The following is a 19,630-nucleotide window of genomic DNA, read 5'->3' on the forward strand; positions in this document are numbered from 1 at the left end:
CTTGTTATATATATTTAATCAGGAGATTTACACTCTCCTCAGTTTCCAGCACTGACTCTGTGCTTGCTGGTTGAAAATACATAACCATCGATATTTACACTCTCCTCTGTTTCGGGCACTGAGTCTGTTCTGGCTGTTTGAATATATCTAGTTTGGAGATTTACACTCTCCTCAGTTTTCGGCACTGAGTATGTGCTGGCTGCTTGAATTTATAAAACCAGACGATTTATACTCTCCTCAGTTTAGGGCACTGAATCCGTGCTTGCTTGTTAAATCTATATAACCTAGCGATTTTCACTCTGCTCAGTTTAGGGCACTCACTCTGCACTGGCTGGTTAAATATATATAACCAGGAGATTTACACTCTCCTCAGTTTAGGGCACTGACCCTGCTCTGTCTGTTTAAATATATATAACCAGGAGGTTTACACTCTCCTCAGTTTAGGGCACTGTCGCTGTGCTGGCTGATTAAATATATATAACCAGGAGATTTATCCTCTCCTCAGTTTAGGGCACTGGCTCTGTGCTGGCTGGTTTAATACAGATAACCAGGAGATTTACACTCTCCTCAGTTTTGAGCACCGACTCTATACTGGCTCTTTAAATATATATAAATAGTAAATGTACACTTTCCTTAGTTTTGGGCACTGTTTCTGTCCTGGCTGGTGAAAAATATATAACCAGGAGATTTACCCTCTCCTCAGTTTAGGGACATGATCTGTGCTGGCTGTTTAAATTTATATAACCAGGAGATTTACACTCTCCTGCGTTTAGGGCACTGAGTCCGTGCTGGCTGGTTGAATATATATAGCCAGGAGATTAACACTCTCCTCTGTTTTGGGCACTGACTCTGTGCTGGCTGGTTAAATATATCTATAACTAGGTGCTTTGCAATCTCCTCAGTTTCGGGCACTCAGTCTGCGCTGGCTGGTTAAATATATATAACCAGGAGATTGTCACTCTCCTCAGTTTTGGCCACTGACTCTGTTTTCGCTGGTTCAATATATATAACCAGGAGATGTAAACTCTCCTCAGTTGAGGGCACTGACACTGCGCTTGTTGTAAAAATATATAAAACCAGGAGATTTACAGTCTCCTCAGTTTAGGGCTCTGACTCTGTGCTGGCTGGTTAAATAAATATATCACCAGGCGATTTATCGTCTCCTCAGTTTAGGGCACTGACTCTGTGCTGGCTGGCTAAATATGTATATAACCTGGAGATTTACACTCTCCTCACGTTAGGGCACTGACTCTGCGCTACCTGATTAAATATATATAACCAGGAGATTTACACTCTCCTCAGTTTGGGGCTCTGTCTCTGTGCTGTCTGTTTAAATATATATGACGAGGATATTTTATTCTCTCCTCCGTTTAGGGCACTGGTGAGCTGACTGTTTAAATATACATAAAGAGGAGATTTACACTCTCCTCACGTTAGGACAATGTCTCTGCGCTGGCTGGTTAAATATATATATTCAGGTGATTTACGCTCTCCTCAGTTTTCGGTATTGACTCTGTGTTCGCTGGTTAAATATACATAAAACCAGGAGTTTACACTCTCCTCAGTTTAAGGCAATGACTCTGTGCTGGCTGGCTAAATTTATATAACCAGGAGATTTACACTCTTCTCAGATTAGGTCACTGACTCTGTGCTGGCTGGATAAATATATATAACCAGGAAATTTACGCTCTCCTCAGTTTCGGGCACTGACTCTGTGCTGGCTGTTTAACTATTTTTAACCAGGAGATTTATGCTCTCCTCAGTTTAGGACTCTGACTCTGTGCTGGCTGGATAAATATATATAACCAGGAGATTTACACTGTCCTCAGTTTCGGGCACTGACTCTGTGCTGGCTGTTTAACTATTTTTAACCAGGAGATTTATGCTCTCCTCAGTTTAGGACTCTGACTCTGTGCTGGCTGGATAAATATATATAACCAGGAGATTTACACTGTCCTCAGTTTCGGGCACTGACTCTGTGCTGGCTGGTTAAATATATATAACCAGCAGATTTACACTCTCGTCAGTTTCGGGCACTGACTCTGTGCTGGCTGGTTAAATATATATAACCAAGAGATTTACACTGTCCCAGAATATAACCGGATCTGTCAGATTCTTCCTTGCTTTTCCTGGCGATGGTTCCTGTGAATTGCAGTGTGGAACCGGGCAGCATTGCTCGGCATCTCGGAAGCTTTCCCCTCTGCTGCTTCCCATTTCTTATTGAAATATTGGTTGCACCACAAGGATGGGTTTGTTTTGTTCGAAAGGTGAGAGACTGATACCGTCAGGAACCTGAAATAATTACAGAAGCCGCTGGAAACACTGAACAGTCCCAACAGCTTCTGTAGTGGTGGGGAGGGAGGATTCATGTGTCAAATCTCTGCAAGTATAAAATAAACTCCAGCCACAAAACAGTCAGATTTCCTAAGTTTTACAAACATCCGCATAACATTTTTCTGAGCCATCAATTCTCCTTAAACTCTCTCAATGCTGAATAGCATCTTTCTGACTCTCACTTTGAGAGATGTCCCTCAGTGAGCTCCTCCACCATTCTTTCCATTTCACTGGGGACCCACTGTCCGCAGTCTCCATTCAAATGACCTGAACTCAGACACACAGAGATCTTAAAGAGTGACACAATGCAGATAGGAAGTTGATTTCATTTCTGTTTCTGAGTCCAATCTTCACTCAGTGAAACAGAGTCAGGTATTCAAGGCTCAAACAAGAGCTGGATTCTGCTTCTGGTGATTGTCTTCATTCAGTGAGAAGGAGGACCGTGGGCCGGAAGGAGCTCATCATTGTGCTTCGGGTTGTCTGCTCAGTCTGCAGCACTGCGGGCCGTGGGAGCAGGGCGGTGGGAAAGGTACCTTGTGTGCACTGCAATAGGATTTTCAACACATTGTTCCAGACCAGTTACAGAGCTCCAGGAATTCTGAATGAGGATCGGAAAAATGCATTGATTGAAGGAGGAGGATCAGGAAAACAGGATAAAGCTGCTGAGATCAGCAGGATTTCTCGATCTAACTCTGTGCCATTCTTTATTTTCTGCTTCATAAATCTAAAATCCGGAGCTCAATCCACTCAGAGCAATATAAGCTCAGAAACAAATCATTCAGTCCAACAGATCCATGCTGAACTGATATCCGATGTCAATCTCATCCTATTTGTCAGAATTTGGCCCAAGTTCCTCTGAACCCTTTTTAATTCCTACACCCACCCAGATACCTTTTAAATGTTGTAATTGTACCAGCCTCCACTACTTCCTCTGGCAGCTCATGCACACAGTGCCCTCTGCTTGAAAAATGTTCCCCTTAGGTCCCTTTTATGTTTCCCCTCTCAACTTTAACATATGCAATCTGCTTCTGGACTCCCCCACCACAGGGAAATCACCTTGCCTTTTTACCCTATTGAGCGTCCTTCATGATTTTGTGAACCTCTATAAGGTTAACCCTCAGCTACTGACGCTCCAGGGATAATAGCCCCAACCTATACAGTCTTAACCTCCAGCACAAACCCTCCAACCTTGACAACATCCATGTAAATCTTTTCTGAACCCTTTAAAGTTTCACAACACCCTTCTTATAGGAGGGAGTCCAGAATTGCACTATATACCAAAAGTGGCTGAACCAATACTGCAACAAGCCCTCCCACCTCCTTTACACAATTAACTGAGCAATAAAGACAAAAATGACAAACGCTTTCTTCACTATCCTATCGAAATGTTAGTCCACCTTCAACGATCTATGAAGCTACACTCCAGGTCTATTTGTTTAGCAATACCTCTAGTACCTTGTCATTCAGTGTATAAATCCTGCTCTCTTTTGCCTTTCCAGAATGCAGCACCTCACATTTATCGAAATTAATCTCCATCTGCCACTCCTCAGCCCATTGGTCATTCTGATCAAGATCCCGTTGTCCTCTGAGGTAAGCATCTTCACTGTCCTCGACACTTCCAATTTTACTGTCATTTGCAAACTTACTATCCATTCGTCCGATGGTCACATCCAAATCTTTTATATAAATGACAAAACAACAGTGGACCCAGCACCGGTCCTTGGGGCACACCGCTGGTCACAGGCCTTCAGTCTGAAAAGCAGCCCTCCCCCACCACCCTCTGTCTTCTACCTTCAAGCCAGTTCTCTCCCCAAAGGGTAATTCTACTTCCCCAACATAAAAGTTTGAATTATGACACCAGTTTCAAAAGTACAACAAGAACCTATTCCTGATTGGGGAATCGGGGCCAGGGAGTCAATAAAAAGATATGTTGCAAGGTTTGTTAAATTGGAGATTCAGTTCAGTGCATCACTAAATGAAAACAATTCAGCAGGGCACTCGTACGTGGAAGAAGTGATTCAGGGAACAATTAAATGGAAAGAATTGAGGCAGGGCAACAGGAATTGGGGAGTTTATGCAGCGGCCTTTATATTTGGCAGGATAATACTCAAAGGGAGAGTTGGTGCAGTTTCAGGGTTTGTGCAGGATTGGTAAATGGGATAAATGGTGCAGAGCAGCGGAGCCATAAACAGTCGTACAATCATAGAGATGTACAACATGGAAACAGACACTTCAGTCCAACTTGTCTGTGGGTCAATTTTAGAATACTGGCAGCGCTCCACGAGATTGGAGAATCATTCCAAGGAACAAGTCTTATTGAATTCTTCGAGGAGGTGACCAAGCATGTGGATGAGGGTAGAGCAGTGGATGTAGTGTACATGGATTTTAGTAAGGCATTTGATAAGGTTCCCCATGGTAGGCTTATGCGGAAAGTCAGGAGGCATGGGATAGAGGGAAATTTGGCCAATTGGATAGAAAACTGGCTAACCGGTCGAAGTCAGAGAGTGGTAGTAGATGGTAAATATTCAGCATGGAGTCCAGTTACAAGTGGAGTTCCGCAGGGATCAGTTCTGGGTCCTCTGCTGTTTGTAATTTTTATTAATGACTTAGATGAGGGAGTCGAAGGGTGGGTCAGTAAATTTGCAGATGATACAAAGATAGGTGGAGTTGTGGACAGTGAGGAGGGCTGTTGTCGGCTGCAGAGGGACTTAGATATGATGCAGAGCTGGGCTGAGGAGTGGCAGATGGAGTTCAACCCTGCCAAGTGTGAAGTTGTCCATTTTGGAAGAACAAATAAGAATGCGGAATACAGGGTTAATGGTAGGGTTCTTGGTCAGGTGGAGGAACAGAGGGATCTTGGGGTCTATGTACATAGATCTTTGAAGGTTGCCACTCAGGTGGATAGAGTTTGTAAGAAGGCCTATGGAGTATTATCGTTCATTAGCAGAGGGATTGAATTCAAGAGTCGTGAGGTGATGTTGCAGCTGTACAGGACTTTGGTTAGGCCACATTTGGAGTACTGTGTGCAGTTCTGGTCGCCTCACTTTAGGAAAGATGTGGAAGCTTTGGAGAGGGTGCAGAGAAGATTTACCAGGATGTTGCCTGGAATGGAGAGTAGGTCATACGAGGATAGGTTGAGAGTTCTCGGCCTTTTCTCGTTGGAACGGCGAAGGATGAGGGGTGACTTGATAGAGGTTTATAAGATGATCAGAGGAATAGATAGAGTAGACAGTCAGAAACTTTTTCCCCGGGTACAACAGAGTGTTACAAGGGGAAATAAATTTAAGGTGAAGGGTGGAAGGTATAGGGGAGATGTCAGGGGTGGGTTCTTCACCCAGAGAGTGGTGGGGGCATGGAATGCGCTGCCCGTGGGAGTGGTAGAGTCAGATTCATTGGCGACCTTTAAGCGGCATTTGGATAGTTACATGGATGGGTGCTTAATCTAGGATAGAAGTTCGGCACAACATCGTGGGCCGAAGGGCCTGTTCTGTGCTGTATTGTTCTATGTTCTATGTTCTATGTTCTATGAACTACTAAATGGAAGGATTGGGCAAGGGCTTATCGAAATAAGAGAATTTGGAATGGGGCATCTGATATTGTCAAATTAGTGCAGTTAGAACCGAATGGGAGAGTTTCAGTTTAGCAGTAAATGGGAGAATTGGGACATTACAATACTTGATGCGGGAATGAGAGGAGGGCACCCCTAAATTGGGCGAGAGCATCAGTCAGTATGAGGATTGGTGTAAGGCAAAACTGAATGGAGAACTTGTTCAGGACATCAGTAATTGGGGGAAATGGTGCGAGGAAACAAAGAATTGAAGAATTGATGCGGGACATCAGTAAATGAGAGACCTGGTGCAAAGTGGAGCTAAATTAGAGAATTGGTGCATGGCGACAGTAAATGGGAGAATTAGAGTCGCGCACCCTTAAATGGTAGAATCGGGCTCAGGCATCAGTAAATGGAAGGATTACTACAGGATATGAGTAAATTGGAGATTTGGTGGAAACAATAAATGGGAGATTGGTGCACAGGGCCGTTGCATTAGAAAATTGATGGGAGTGCCAATATATTGGAAAATTGGAGCAGAGCCTGTCTAAATTGGGGAATAGGGGCCAGGGAATCAATAAAAAGAAGAAATGTTGCAAGCATTGGTAAACTGAAGATTCAGTTCAGTGCATCACTAAATGAAGAAAATACAGCAAGACATCCGATCGTGGAAGATGTGTATCAGGGAACAACGAAATGGAAGGAATTGATGCAGGCAACATTAATTGGAGAATTCATGCAGGTGCCATTAAATTCGAAGTGGGAGGACTGGGACAGGATAACCTCAATGGGTGAGTTGGTGAAATTCCTGAATTAGTGCAGGATTGGGAAATGGGAGAATTGGTGCAGGGAAGCGGAGCACTAATTACAGTCTTAGAGATGTACAGCACGGAAACAGACCCTTCAGTCCAACATGTCCACGCCCAAATTTAAGACTTCTGGCAGGTCTCCACGAAATTGGAGAATCATTGCAAGAAACTACTAAATGGAAAGGTTGCGAAAGAGCTCATCGAAATGTGAGAATTTGCAACAGGGCATCAGATCATGGGTGAATTAGTGCATTTCAGCACGAAATGGGTGGGTTATGTTGCACTAAATGGGAGAATTGGGACAGGGAGATTTAGAGTAGCGCACCCCTAAATTGGGCGAAAGCATCAGTCAGTATGGGGATTGGGGTAAAGCAAAACTGTATGGAGAATTTGTTCAGGACATCAGTAATTGGGGGAAATGATGCTAAGCAAAACTGAATTGGAGAATTGGTGTGGGGTATCAGTAAAAGAAGGACCTGGTGCATGGTGCTGATAACTTCGAGATTGGAGCAAATGGGAGAACACGGGCAGTGAATCAGGAAATAGGACAAATGTTGCAAAGGGTTAGTGGTCGAGATTCAATACAGTGCACCACAAAATGGGGGAGTTGGTGCAGTTCACCACGAAAGGGGGGATATTTGCAGTTTGGGGAATTTGGAGATATGATGCAGGGATTGCCAAGATTAGAGAATTCTGTCAGCGGTCTACTAAATGGGAGAATTGTTGCAAGGAAATACTGAATGGAAGACCTGGTGCACAGTGGAGCTCAATTACAGAATGGGTGTATGGCAACAGGAAATGGGAGAATTAGGGTAGCGCACCCTTAAATGGTAAAATCGGGGTCGGGCATCAGTAAGGTGAAGAGGTAGTACAGGAGTATGAGTCAATTCGAGATTTGGTGGGTTTCAAAAAATGGGAGATTCGGTGCACAGTGCCATTACATTGGAAAATTGGTGGGAGTGTCTATACATGAGAAAATTGGAGCAGAGCATGTCTAATTTGGAATATAGGGGCCAGGGAATCAATAAAAAGAAATGTTGGAAGCATCGGAAAATTGGAGAGTCAGTTCAGTGCACCACTAAATGAACAAATATAATCAGCAGGGAATCCGTACGGTGAAAATGTGTATCAGGGAACAACTGAATGGAAGGAATTGATGCAGATCAACAATAATTGGAGAAATCATGCAGGTGACGTTAAATTCTAAGTGGGAGGATTGGGGCAGGATAACCTCAATGGGTGAGTTGGTGAAATTCCCGAATTAGTGCAGGATTGGTAAATGGGAGAATTGGTGCAGGGAAGCAGAGCACTAATTACAGCCTTAGAGATGTACAGCACGGAAACAGACCCTTCAGTCCAACATGTCCGCGCCCAAATTTAAGAATTCTGGCAGGTCTCCACGAAATTGGAGAATCATTGCAAGAAACTACTAAATGGAAAAGTTGCGAAAGAGCTTATCGAAATGTGAGAACTTGCAACAGGGCATCAGATAATGGGTGAATTAGTGCAGTTCAGCACTAAATGGGTGAGTTATGTTGCACTAAATGGGAGAATTGGGACAGGGAGATTTAGAGCAGCGCACCCCTAAATTGGGCGAAAGCATCAGTCAGTATGGGGATTGGGGTAAAGCAAAACTGTATGGAGAATTTGTTCAGGACATCAGTAATTGGGGGAAATGATGCTAAGCAAAACTGAATTGGAGAATTGGTGTGGGGTATCAGTAAAAGAATTAGAGAATCATTGCAATAAAATACAAAATGTATAAATTTCGCAAGGGCTTATCGAAATGAGGGAATTTTCAACAGGATATCAAGTAATGGGTGAATTAGTGCTGTTCAGTGAGAAATGGCTGAGTTATGCAGTGACGCTGCTCCAGCTCCTTTATTTTCTATAATACAGCAGGAAGCAGTGACGCTGCTCCAGCTCCTTTATTTTCTATAATACAGGAGGAAGCAGTGACGCTGCTCCAGCTCCTTTATTTTCTATAATACAAGGGGAAGCAGTGACGCTTCTCCAGCTCCTTAATTTTCTATAATACAGGAGGAAGCAGTGACGCTGCTCCAGCTCCTTTATTTTCTATAATACAGGAGGAAGCAGTGACGCTGCTCCAGCTCCTTTATTTTCATTAATACAGGAGGAAGCAGTGACGCTGCTCCAGCTCCTTAATTTTCTATAATACAAGAGGAAGCAGTGACGCTGCTCCAGCTCCTTTATTTTATATAATACAGTAGGAGGCAGTGACGCTGCTCCAGCTCCTTTATTTTCATTAATACAGGAGGAAGCAGAGACGCTGCTCCAGCTCCTTTATTTTCGATAATACAGGAGGAAGCAGTGACGCTGCTCCAGCTCCTTTATTTACTATAAATCAGGAGGAAGCAGAGACGCTGCTCCAGCTCCTTTATTTTCTATAATACAGGAGGAAGCAGTGACGCTGCTCCAGCTCCTTTATTTACTATAAATCAGGAGGAAGCAGTGACTCTGCTCCAGCTCCTTTATTTTGTATAATACAGGAGGAAGCAGTGACGCTGCTCCTGCTCCTTTATTTTCTATAATACAGGAGGAAGCAGAGACGCTGCTCCAGCTCCTTCATTTTCTATAATACAGGAGGAAGCAGTGACGCTACTCCAGCTCCTTTATTTTCGATAATACAGGAGGAAGCAGTGACACTGATCCAGCTCCTTTATTTTCTATAATACAGGAGGAAGCAGTGACGCTGCTCCAGCTCCTTTATTTACTATAAATCAGGAGGAAGCAGTGACGCTGCTCCAGCTCCTTTATTTTCTATAATACAGGAGGAAGCAGAGACGCTGCTCCAGCTCCTTTATTTTCTATAATACAGGAGGAAGCAGAGTCGCTGCTCCAGCTCCTTTATTTTCTATAATACAGTAGGAAGCAGAGACCCTGCTCCAGCTCCTTTATTTTCTATAATACAGGAGGAAGCGGTGACGATACTCCAGCTCCTTTATTTTCCATAATACAGGAGGAAGCAGTGACGCTGCTCCAGCTCCTTTATTTTCTATAATACAGGAGGAAGCAGTGACGCTGCTCCAGCTCCTTTATTTTCTATAATACAGCAGGAAGCAGTGACGCTGCTCCAGCTCCTTTATTTTCTATAATACAGGAGGAAGCAGTGACGCTGCTCCAGCTCCTTCATTTTCTATAATACAGGAGGAAGCAGTGACGCTGCTCCAGCTCCTTTATTTCCTATAATACAGGAGGAAGCAGTGACGCTGCTCCAGCTCCTTTATTTTCTATAATACAGGAGGAAGCAGTGACGCTGCTCCAGCTCCTTTATTTTCTATAATACAAGGGGAAGCAGTGACGCTGCTCCAGCTCCTTTATTTTCTATAATACAGGAGGAAGTAGTAACTCTGCTCCAGCTCCTTTATTTTCTATAATAATGGAGGAAGCAGTGACTGCTCCAGCTCCTTTATATTCTTTAATACAGGGGGAAGCAGTGACTCTGCTCCAGCTCCTTTATTTCCTATAATACATGAGGAAGCAGTGACGCTGCTCCAGCTCCTTTATTTTCTATAATACAAGGGGAAGCAGTGACGCTGCTCCGGCTTCTTTATTTTCTATAATACAGGACGAAGCAGTGACGCTGCTCCGGCTTCTTTATTTTCTATAATACAGGACGAAGCAGTGACGCTGCTCCAGCTCCTTTATTTTATACAATGCAAGGGGAAGCAGTGACGCTGCTCCAGCTCCTTTATTTTCTATAATACAAGGGGAAGCAGTGACGCTTCTCCAGCTCCTTAATTTTCTATAATACAGGAGGAAGCAGTGACGCTGCTCCAGCTCCTTTATTTTCTATAATACAAGAGGAAGCCGAGACGCTGCTCCAGCTCCTTTATTTTCTATAATACAGTAGGAGGCAGTGACGCTGCTCCAGCTCCTTTATTTACTATAAATCAGGAGGAAGCAGTGACGCTGCTCCAGCTCCTTTATTTTCTATAATACAGGAGGAAGCAGTGACGCTGCTCCAGCTCCTTTATTTTCTATAATACAAGGGGAAGCAGTGACGCTGCTCCAGCTCCTTTATTTTCTATAATACAGGAGGAAGCAGTGACGCTGCTCCAGCTCCTTAATTTTCTATAATACAAGGGGAAGCAGTGACGCTGCTCCAGCTCCTTTATTTTCTGTAAAACAGGAGGAAGCAGTGACGCTGCTCCAGCTCCTTTATTTTCTATAATACAGGAGGAAGCAGTGACGCTGCTCCAGCTCCTTTATTTTCTATAATACAGGAGGAAGCAGTGACGCTGCTCCAGTTCCTTTATTTTCTATAATACAGGAGGAAGCGGTGACGCTGCTCCAGCTCCTTTATTTTCTATAATACAGGAGGAAGCAGTGAGGCTGCTCCAGCTCCTTTATTTTCTATAATACAGGAGGAAGCAGTGACGCTGCTCCAGCTCCTTTATTTACTATAAATCAGGAGGAAGCAGTGACGCTGCTCCAGCTCCTTTATTTTCTATAATACAGGAGGAAGCAGTGACGCTGCTCCAGCTCCTTTATTTTCTATAATACAGGAGGAAGCAGTGACGCTGCTCCAGCTCCTTTATTTACTATAAATCAGGAGGAAGCAGTGACGCTGCTCCAGCTCCTTTATTTTCTATAATACAGGAGGAAGCAGTGACGCTGCTCCAGCTCCTTTATTTTCTATAATACAAGGGGAAGCAGTGACGCTGCTCCGGCTCCTTTATTTTCTATAATACAGGAGGAAGCAGTGACGCTGCTCCAGCTCCTTTATTTTCTATAATACAGCAGGAAGCAGTGACGCTGCTGCAGCTCCTTTATTTTCTATAATACAAGGGGAAGCAGTGACGCTGCTCCAGTTCCTTTATTTTCTATAATACAATGGGAAGCAGTGACGCTGCTCCAGTTCCTTTATTTTCTATAATACAGGAGGAAGCAGTGACGATGCTCCAGCTCCTTTATTTTCTATAATACAAGAGGAAGCAGTGACGCTGCTCCAGCTCCTTTATTTTCTATAATACAGTAGGAGGCAGTGACGCTGCTCCAGCTCCTTTATTTTCTATAATACAGGAGGAGGCAGTGACGCTGCTCCAGCTCCTTTATTTTCTTTAATACAGGAGGAAGCAGTGACACTGCTCCAGCTCCTTTATTTTCATTAATACAGGAGGAAGCTGTGACGCTGCTCCAGCTCCTTTATTTTCTTTAATACAGGAGGAAGCAGTGACGCTGCTCCAGCTCCTTTATTTTCTATAATACAGGAGAAAGTAGTAACTCTGCTCCAGCTCCTTTATTTTCTTTCATACAGGAGGAAGCAGTGAATCTGCTCCAGCTCCTTTATTTTCTATAATACAGGAGGAAGCAGTGACTCTGCTCCAGCTCCTTTATTTTCTTTAATACAGGGGGAAGCAGTGACTCTGCTCCAGCTCCTTTATTTCCTATAATACATGAGGAAGCAGTGACGCTGCTCCAGCTCCTTTATTTTCTGTAATACAGGAGGAAGCAGTGACGCTGCTCCAGCTCCTTTATTTTCTATAACATAGGAGGAAGCAGTGACGCTGCTCCGGCTCCTTTATTTTCTATAATACAGGAGGAAGCAGTGACGCTGCTCCAGCTCCTTTATTTTCTATAATACAAGGGGAAGCAGTGACGCTGCTCCGGCTTCTTTATTTTCTTTAATACAGGACGAAGCAGTGACGCTGCTCCAGCTCCTTTATTTTCTATAATACAGGAGGAAGCAGTGACGCTGCTCCAGCTCCTTTATTTTATATAATGCAAGGGGAAGCAGTGACGCTGCTCCAGCTCCTTTATTTTCTATAATACAGGAGTAAGCAGTGACGCTGCTCCAGCTCCTTTATTTTCTATAATACAGGAGGAAGCAGTGACGCTGCTCCAGCTCCTTTATTTTCTATAATACAGGAGGAGGCAGTGACGCTGCTCCAGCTCCTTAATTTTCTTTAATACAGGAGGAAGCAGTGACGCTGCTCCAGATCCTTTATTTTCTATAATACAGGAGGAAGTAGTAACTCTGCTCCAGCTCCTTTATTTTCTTTAATTCAGGAGGAAGCAGAGACTCTGCTCAAGCTCCTTTATTTTCTATAATACAGGAGGAGGAAGTGACGCTGCTCCGGCTCCTTTATTTTCTATAATACAGGAGGAAGCAGTGACGCTGCTCCAGTTCCTTCATTTTCTATAATACAGGAGGAAGCAGTGACGCTGCTCCAGCTCCTTTATTTTCTATAATTCAAGAGGAAGCAGTGACGATACTCCAGCTCCTTTATTTTCTTTAATACAGGAGGAAGCAGAGACGCTGCTCCAGCTCCTTTATTTTCTATAATACAGGAGGAAGCAGTGACGCTGCTCCAGCTCCTTTATTTTCTATAATACAAGGGGAAGCAGTGACGCTGCTCCGGCTCCTTTATTTTCTATAATACAGGAGGAAGCAGTGACGCTGCTCCAGCTCCTTTATTTTCTATAATACAAGGGGAAGCAGTGACGCTGCTCCAGCTCCTTTATTTTCTTTAATACAGAAGGAAGCAGTGACGCTGCTCCAGCTCCTTTATTTTCTTTAATACAGGAGGAAGCAGTGACGCTGCTCCAGCTCCTTTATATTCTATAATACAGGAGGAAGCAGTGACGCTGCTCCAACTCCTTTATTTTGTATAATACAGGAGGAAGCAGTGACGCTGCTCCAGCTCCTTTATTTTCTGTAATACAGGAGGAAGCAGTGACTCTGCTCCAGCTCCTTTATTTTCTATAATACAGGAGGAAGCAGTGCCGCTGCTCCAGCTCCTTTATTTTCTAAAATACAGGAGGAAGCAGTGACGCTGCTCCAGCTCCTTTATTTTCTATAATACAGGAGGAAGCAGTGACGCTGCTCCGGCTCCTTTGTTTTCTATAATACAGGATGAAGCAGAGACGCTGCTCCAGTTCCTTTATTTTCTATAATACAGGAGGAAGCAGTGACGCTGCTCCGGCTCCTTTATTTACTATAAATCAGGAGGAAGCAGTGACGCTGCTCCGGCTCCTTTATTTTCTATAAATCAGGAGGAAGCAGTGACGCTGCTCCAGCTCCTTTATTTTCTATAATACAGGAGGAAAGAGTGACGCTGCTCCAGCTCCCTTATTTTCTATCATACAGAAGGAAGCAGTGAAGCTGTTCCAGCTCCGCTATTTTCTATAATACAGCAGGAAGCAATGACGCTGCTCCAGCTCCTTTATTTTCTACAATACAGGAGGAAGCAGAGACGCTGTTCCAGCTCCTATATTTTCTATAATACAGGAGGAAGCAGAGACGCTGCTCCAGCTCCTTTATTTTCGATAATAGAGGAGGAAACAGTGTCGCTGCTCCAGCTCCTTTATTTTCTATAATACAGGAGGAAGCAGTGACGATGCTCCAGCTCCTATATTTTCTATAATACAGGAGGAAGCAGTGACGCTGCCTCAGCTCCGTAATTTTCTACAATAAAAGGGGAAGCAGAGACGCTGCTCCAGCTCCTTTATTTCCTATAATACAGGAGGAAGCAGTGACGCTGCTCCAGCTCCTTTATTTTCTATAACACAGGAGGAAGCAGTGACGCTGCTCCAGCTCCTTTATTTTCGATAATACAGGAGGAAGCAGTGACGCTGCTCCAGCTTCTTTATTTTCTATAATACAGGAGGAAGCAGAGACGCTGCCCCAGCTCCTTTATTTTCTATAATACAGGAGGAAGCAGTGACGCTGCTCCAGCTCCTTTATTTTCGATAATACAGGAGGAAGAGTGACGCTGCTCCAGCTCCTTTATTTTCTATAATACATGAGGAAGCAGAGACGCGGCTCCAGCTCCTTTATTTTCTATAATACAGGAGGAAGCAGTGACGCTGCTCCAGCTCCTTTATTTTCTATAATACAAGGGGAAGCAGTGACGCTGCTCCGGCTTCTTTATTTTCTTTCATACAGGACGAAGCAGTGACGCTGCTCCGGCTTCTTTATTTTCTATAATACAGGACGAAGCAGTGACGCTGCTCCAGCTCCTTTATTTTATATAATGCAAGGGGAAGCAGTGACGCTGCTCCAGCTCCTTTATTTTCTATAATACAAGGGGAAGCAGTGACGCTTCTCCAGCTCCTTAATTTTCTATAATACAGGAGGAAGAGTGACGCTGCTCCAGCTCCTTTATTTTCTATAATACAAGAGGAAGCCGAGACGCTGCTCCAGCTCCTTTATTTTCTATAATACAGTAGGAGGCAGTGACGCTGCTCCAGCTCCTTTATTTACTATAAATCAGGAGGAAGCAGTGACGCTGCTCCAGCTCCTTTATTTTCTATAATACAGGAGGAAGCAGTGACGCTGCTCCAGCTCCTTTATTTTCTATAATACAAGGGGAAGCAGTGACGCTGCTCCAGCTCCTTTATTTTCTGTAAAACAGGAGGAAGCAGTGACGCTGCTCCAGCTCCTTTATTTTCTATAATACAGGAGGAAGCAGTGACGCTGCTCCAGCTCCTTTATTTTCTATAATACAGGAGGAAGCAGTGATGCTGCTCCAGTTCCTTTATTTTCTATAATACAGGAGGAAGCGGTGACGCTGCTCCAGCTCCTTTATTTTCTATAATACAGGAGGAAGCAGTGACGCTGCTCCAGCTCCTTTATTTTCTATAATACAGGAGGAAGCAGTGACGCTGCTCCAGCTCCTTTATTTACTATAAATCAGGAGGAAGCAGTGACGCTGCTCCAGCTCCTTTATTTTCTATAATACAGGAGGAAGCAGTGACGCTGCTCCAGCTCCTTTATTTTCTATAATACAGGAGGAAGCAGTGACGCTGCTCCAGCTCCTTTATTTACTATAAATCAGGAGGAAGCAGTGACGCTGCTCCAGCTCCTTTATTTTCTATAATACAGGAGGAAGCAGTGACGCTGCTCCAGCTCCTTTATTTTCTATAATACAGGAGGAAGCAGAGACGCTGCTCCAGCTCCTTTATTTTCTATAATACAGCAGGAAGCAGTGACGCTGCTGCAGCTCCTTTATTTTCTATAATACAGGAGGAAGCAGTGACGCTGCTCCAGCTCCTTTATTTTCTATAATACAGGAGGAAGCAGTGACGCTGCTCCGGCACCTTTATTTTCTATAATACAAGGGGAAGCAGTGACGCTGCTCCAGTTCCTTTATTTTCTATAATACAGGAGGAAGCAGTGACGATGCTCCAGCTCCTTTATTTTCTATAATACAAGAGGAAGCAGTGACGCTGCTCCAGCTCCTTTATTTTCTATAAAACAGTAGGAGGCAGTGACGCTGCTCCAGCTCCTTTATTTTCATTAATACAGGAGGAAGCTGTGACGCTGCTCCAGCTCCTTTATTTTCTTTAATACAGGAGGAAGCAGTGACGCTGCTCCAGCTCCTTTATTTTCTATAATACAGGAGAAAGTAGTAACTCTGCTCCAGCTCCTTTATTTTCTTTCATACAGGAGGAAGCAGTGAATCTGCTCCAGCTCCTTTATTTTCTATAATACAGGAGGAAGCAGTGACTCTGCTCCAGCTCCTTTATTTTCTTTAATACAGGGGGAAGCAGTGACTCTGCTCCAGCTCCTTTATTTCCTATAATACATGAGGAAGCAGTGACGCTGCTCCAGCTCCTTTATTTTCTGTAATACAGGAGGAAGCAGTGTCGCTGCTCCAGCTCCTTTATTTTCTATAACATAGGAGGAAGCAGTGACGCTGCTCCGGCTCCTTTATTTTCTATAATACAGGAGGAAGCAGTGACGCTGCTCCAGCTCCTTTATTTTCTATAATACAAGGGGAAGCAGTGACGCTGCTCCGGCTTCTTTATTTTCTTTAATACAGGACGAAGCAGTGACGCTGCTCCAGCTCCTTTATTTTCTATAATACAGGAGGAAGCAGTGACGCTGCTCCGGCTCCTTTATTTTATATAATGCAAGGGGAAGCAGTGACGCTGCTCCAGCTCCTTTATTTTCTATAATACAGGAGGAAGCAGTGACGCTGCTCCAGCTCCTTTATTTTCTATAATACAGGAGGAAGCAGTGACGCTGCTCCAGCTCCTTTATTTTCTATAATACAGTAGGAGGCAGTGACGCTGCTCCAGCTCCTTAATTTTCTTTAATACAGGAGGAAGCAGTGACGCTGCTCCAGATCCTTTATTTTCTATAATACAGGAGGAAGTAGTAACTCTGCTCCAGCTCCTTTATTTTCTTTAATTCAGGAGGAAGCAGAGACTCTGCTCAAGCTCCTTTATTTTCTATAATACAGGAGGAGGAAGTGACGCTGCTCCGGCTCCTTTATTTTCTATAATACAGGAGGAAGCAGTGACGCTGCTCCAGTTCCTTTATTTTCTATAATACAGGAGGAAGCAGTGACGCTGCTCCAGCTCCTTTATTTTCTATAATTCAAGAGGAAGCAGTGACGATACTCCAGCTCCTTTATTTTCTTTAATACAGGAGGAAGAAGAGACGCTGCTCCAGCTCCTTTATTTTCTATAATACAGGAGGAAGCAGTGACGCTGCTCCAGCTCCTTTATTTTCTATAATACAGGAGGAAGCAGTGACGCTGCTCCAGCTCCTTTATTTTCTATAATACAAGGGGAAGCAGTGACGCTGCTCCGGCTCCTTTATTTTCTATAATACAGGAGGAAGCAGTGACGCTGCTCCAGCTCCTTTATTTTCTATAATACAGGAGGAAGCAGTGACGCTGCTCCAGCTCCTTTATTTTCTATAATACAAGGGGAAGCAGTGACGCTGCTCCAGCTCCTTTATTTTCTATAATACAGGAGGAAGCAGTGCCGCTGCTCCAGCTCCTTTATTTTCTAAAATACAGGAGGAAGCAGTTACGCTGCTCCAGCTCCTTTATTTTCGATAATACAGGAGGAAGCAGTGACGCTGCTCCAGCTCCTTTATTTTCTGTAATACAGGAGGAAGCAGTGACTCTGCTCCAGCTCCTTTATTTTCTATCATACAGGAGGAAGCAGTGCCGCTGCTCCAGCTCCTTTATTTTCTATAATACAGTAGGAGGCAGTGACGCTGCTCCAGCTCCTTTATTTTCATTAATACAGGAGGAAGCTGTGACGCTGTTCCAGCTCCTTTATTTTCTTTAATACAGGAGGAAGCAGTGACGCTGCTCCAGCTCCTTTATTTTCTATAATACAGGAGAAAGTAGTAACTCTGCTCCAGCTCCTTTATTTTCTTTCATACAGGAGGAAGCAGTGAATCTGCTCCAGCTCCTTTATTTTCTATAATACAGGAGGAAGCAGTGACTCTGCTCCAGCTCCTTTATTTTCTTTAATACAGGGGGAAGCAGTGACTCTGCTCCAGCTCCTTTATTTCCTATAATACATGAGGAAGCAGTGACGCTGCTCCAGCTCCTTTATTTTCTGTAATACAGGAGGAAGCAGTGACGCTGCTCCAGCTCCTTTATTTTCTATAATACAAGGGGAAGCAGTGACGCTGCTCCGGCTTCTTTATTTTCTTTAATACAGGACGAAGCAGTGACGCTGCTCCAGCTCCTTTATTTTCTATAATACAGGAGGAAGCAGTGACGCTGCTCCAGCTCCTTTATTTTATATAATGCAAGGGGAAGCAGTGACGCTGCTCCAGCTCCTTTATTTTCTATAATACAGGAGGAAGCAGTGACGCTGCTCCAGCTCCTTTATTTTCTATAATACAGGAGGAAGCAGTGACGCTGCTCCAGCTCCTTTATTTTCTATAATACAGTAGGAGGCAGTGACGCTGCTCCAGCTCCTTAATTTTCTTTAATACAGGAGGAAGCAGTGACGCTGCTCCAGATCCTTTATTTTCTATAATACAGGAGGAAGTAGTAACTCTCCTCCAGCTCCTTTATTTTCTTTAATTCAGGAGGAAGCAGAGACTCTGCTCAAGCTCCTTCATTTTCTATAATACAGGAGGAGGAAGTGACGCTGCACCGGCTCCTTTATTTTCTATAATACAGGAGGAAGCAGTGACGCTGCTCCAGTTCCTTTATTTTCTATAATACAGGAGGAAGCAGTGACGCTGCTCCAGCTCCTTTATTTTCTATAATTCAAGAGGAAGCAGTGACGATACTCCAGCTCCTTTATTTTCTTTAATACAGGAGGAAGCAGAGACGCTGCTCCAGCTCCTTTATTTTCTATAATACAGGAGGAAGCAGTGACGCTGCTCCAGCTCCTTTATTTTCTATAATACAAGGGGAAGCAGTGACGCTGCTCCGGCTCCTTTATTTTCTATAATACAGGAGGAAGCAGTGACGCTGCTCCAGCTCCTTTATTTTCTATAATACAGGAGGAAGCAGTGACGCTGCTCCAGCTCCTTTATTTTCTATAATACAAGGGGAAGCAGTGACGCTGCTCCAGCTCCTTTATTTTCTATAATACAGGAGGAAGCAGTGACGCTGCTCCAGCTCCTTTATTTTCTATAATACAGAAGGAAGCAGTGACGCTGCTCCAGCTCCTTTATTTTCTTTAATACAGGACGAAGCAGTGACGCTGCTCCAGCTCCTTTATTTTCTATAATACAGGAGGAAGCAGTGACGCTGCTCCAACTCCTTTATTTTGTATAATACAGGAGGAAGCAGTGACGCTGCTCCAGCTCCTTTATTTTCTGTAATACAGGAGGAAGCAGTGACTCTGCTCCAGCTCCTTTATTTTCTATCATACAGGAGGAAGCAGTGCCGCTGCTCCAGCTCCTTTATTTTCTAAAATACAGGAGGAAGCAGTGACGCTGCTCCAGCTCCTTTATTTTCTATAATACAGGAGGAAGCAGTGACGCTGCTCCGGCTCCTTTGTTTTCTATAATACAGGATGAAGCAGAGACGCTGCTCCAGTTCCTTTATTTTCTATAATACAGGAGGAAGCAGTGACGCTGCTCCAGCTCCCTTATTTTCTATCATACAGAAGGAAGCAGTGAAGCTGTTCCAGCTCCGCTATTTTCTATAATACTGGAGGAAGCAGTGACGCTGCTCCGGCTCCTTTATTTACTATAAATCAG

The sequence above is a fragment of the Chiloscyllium punctatum genome, chromosome 21 (genome assembly GCF_047496795.1).
Source record: "Chiloscyllium punctatum isolate Juve2018m chromosome 21, sChiPun1.3, whole genome shotgun sequence".
NCBI classification, from domain to species: domain Eukaryota; kingdom Metazoa; phylum Chordata; class Chondrichthyes; order Orectolobiformes; family Hemiscylliidae; genus Chiloscyllium; species Chiloscyllium punctatum.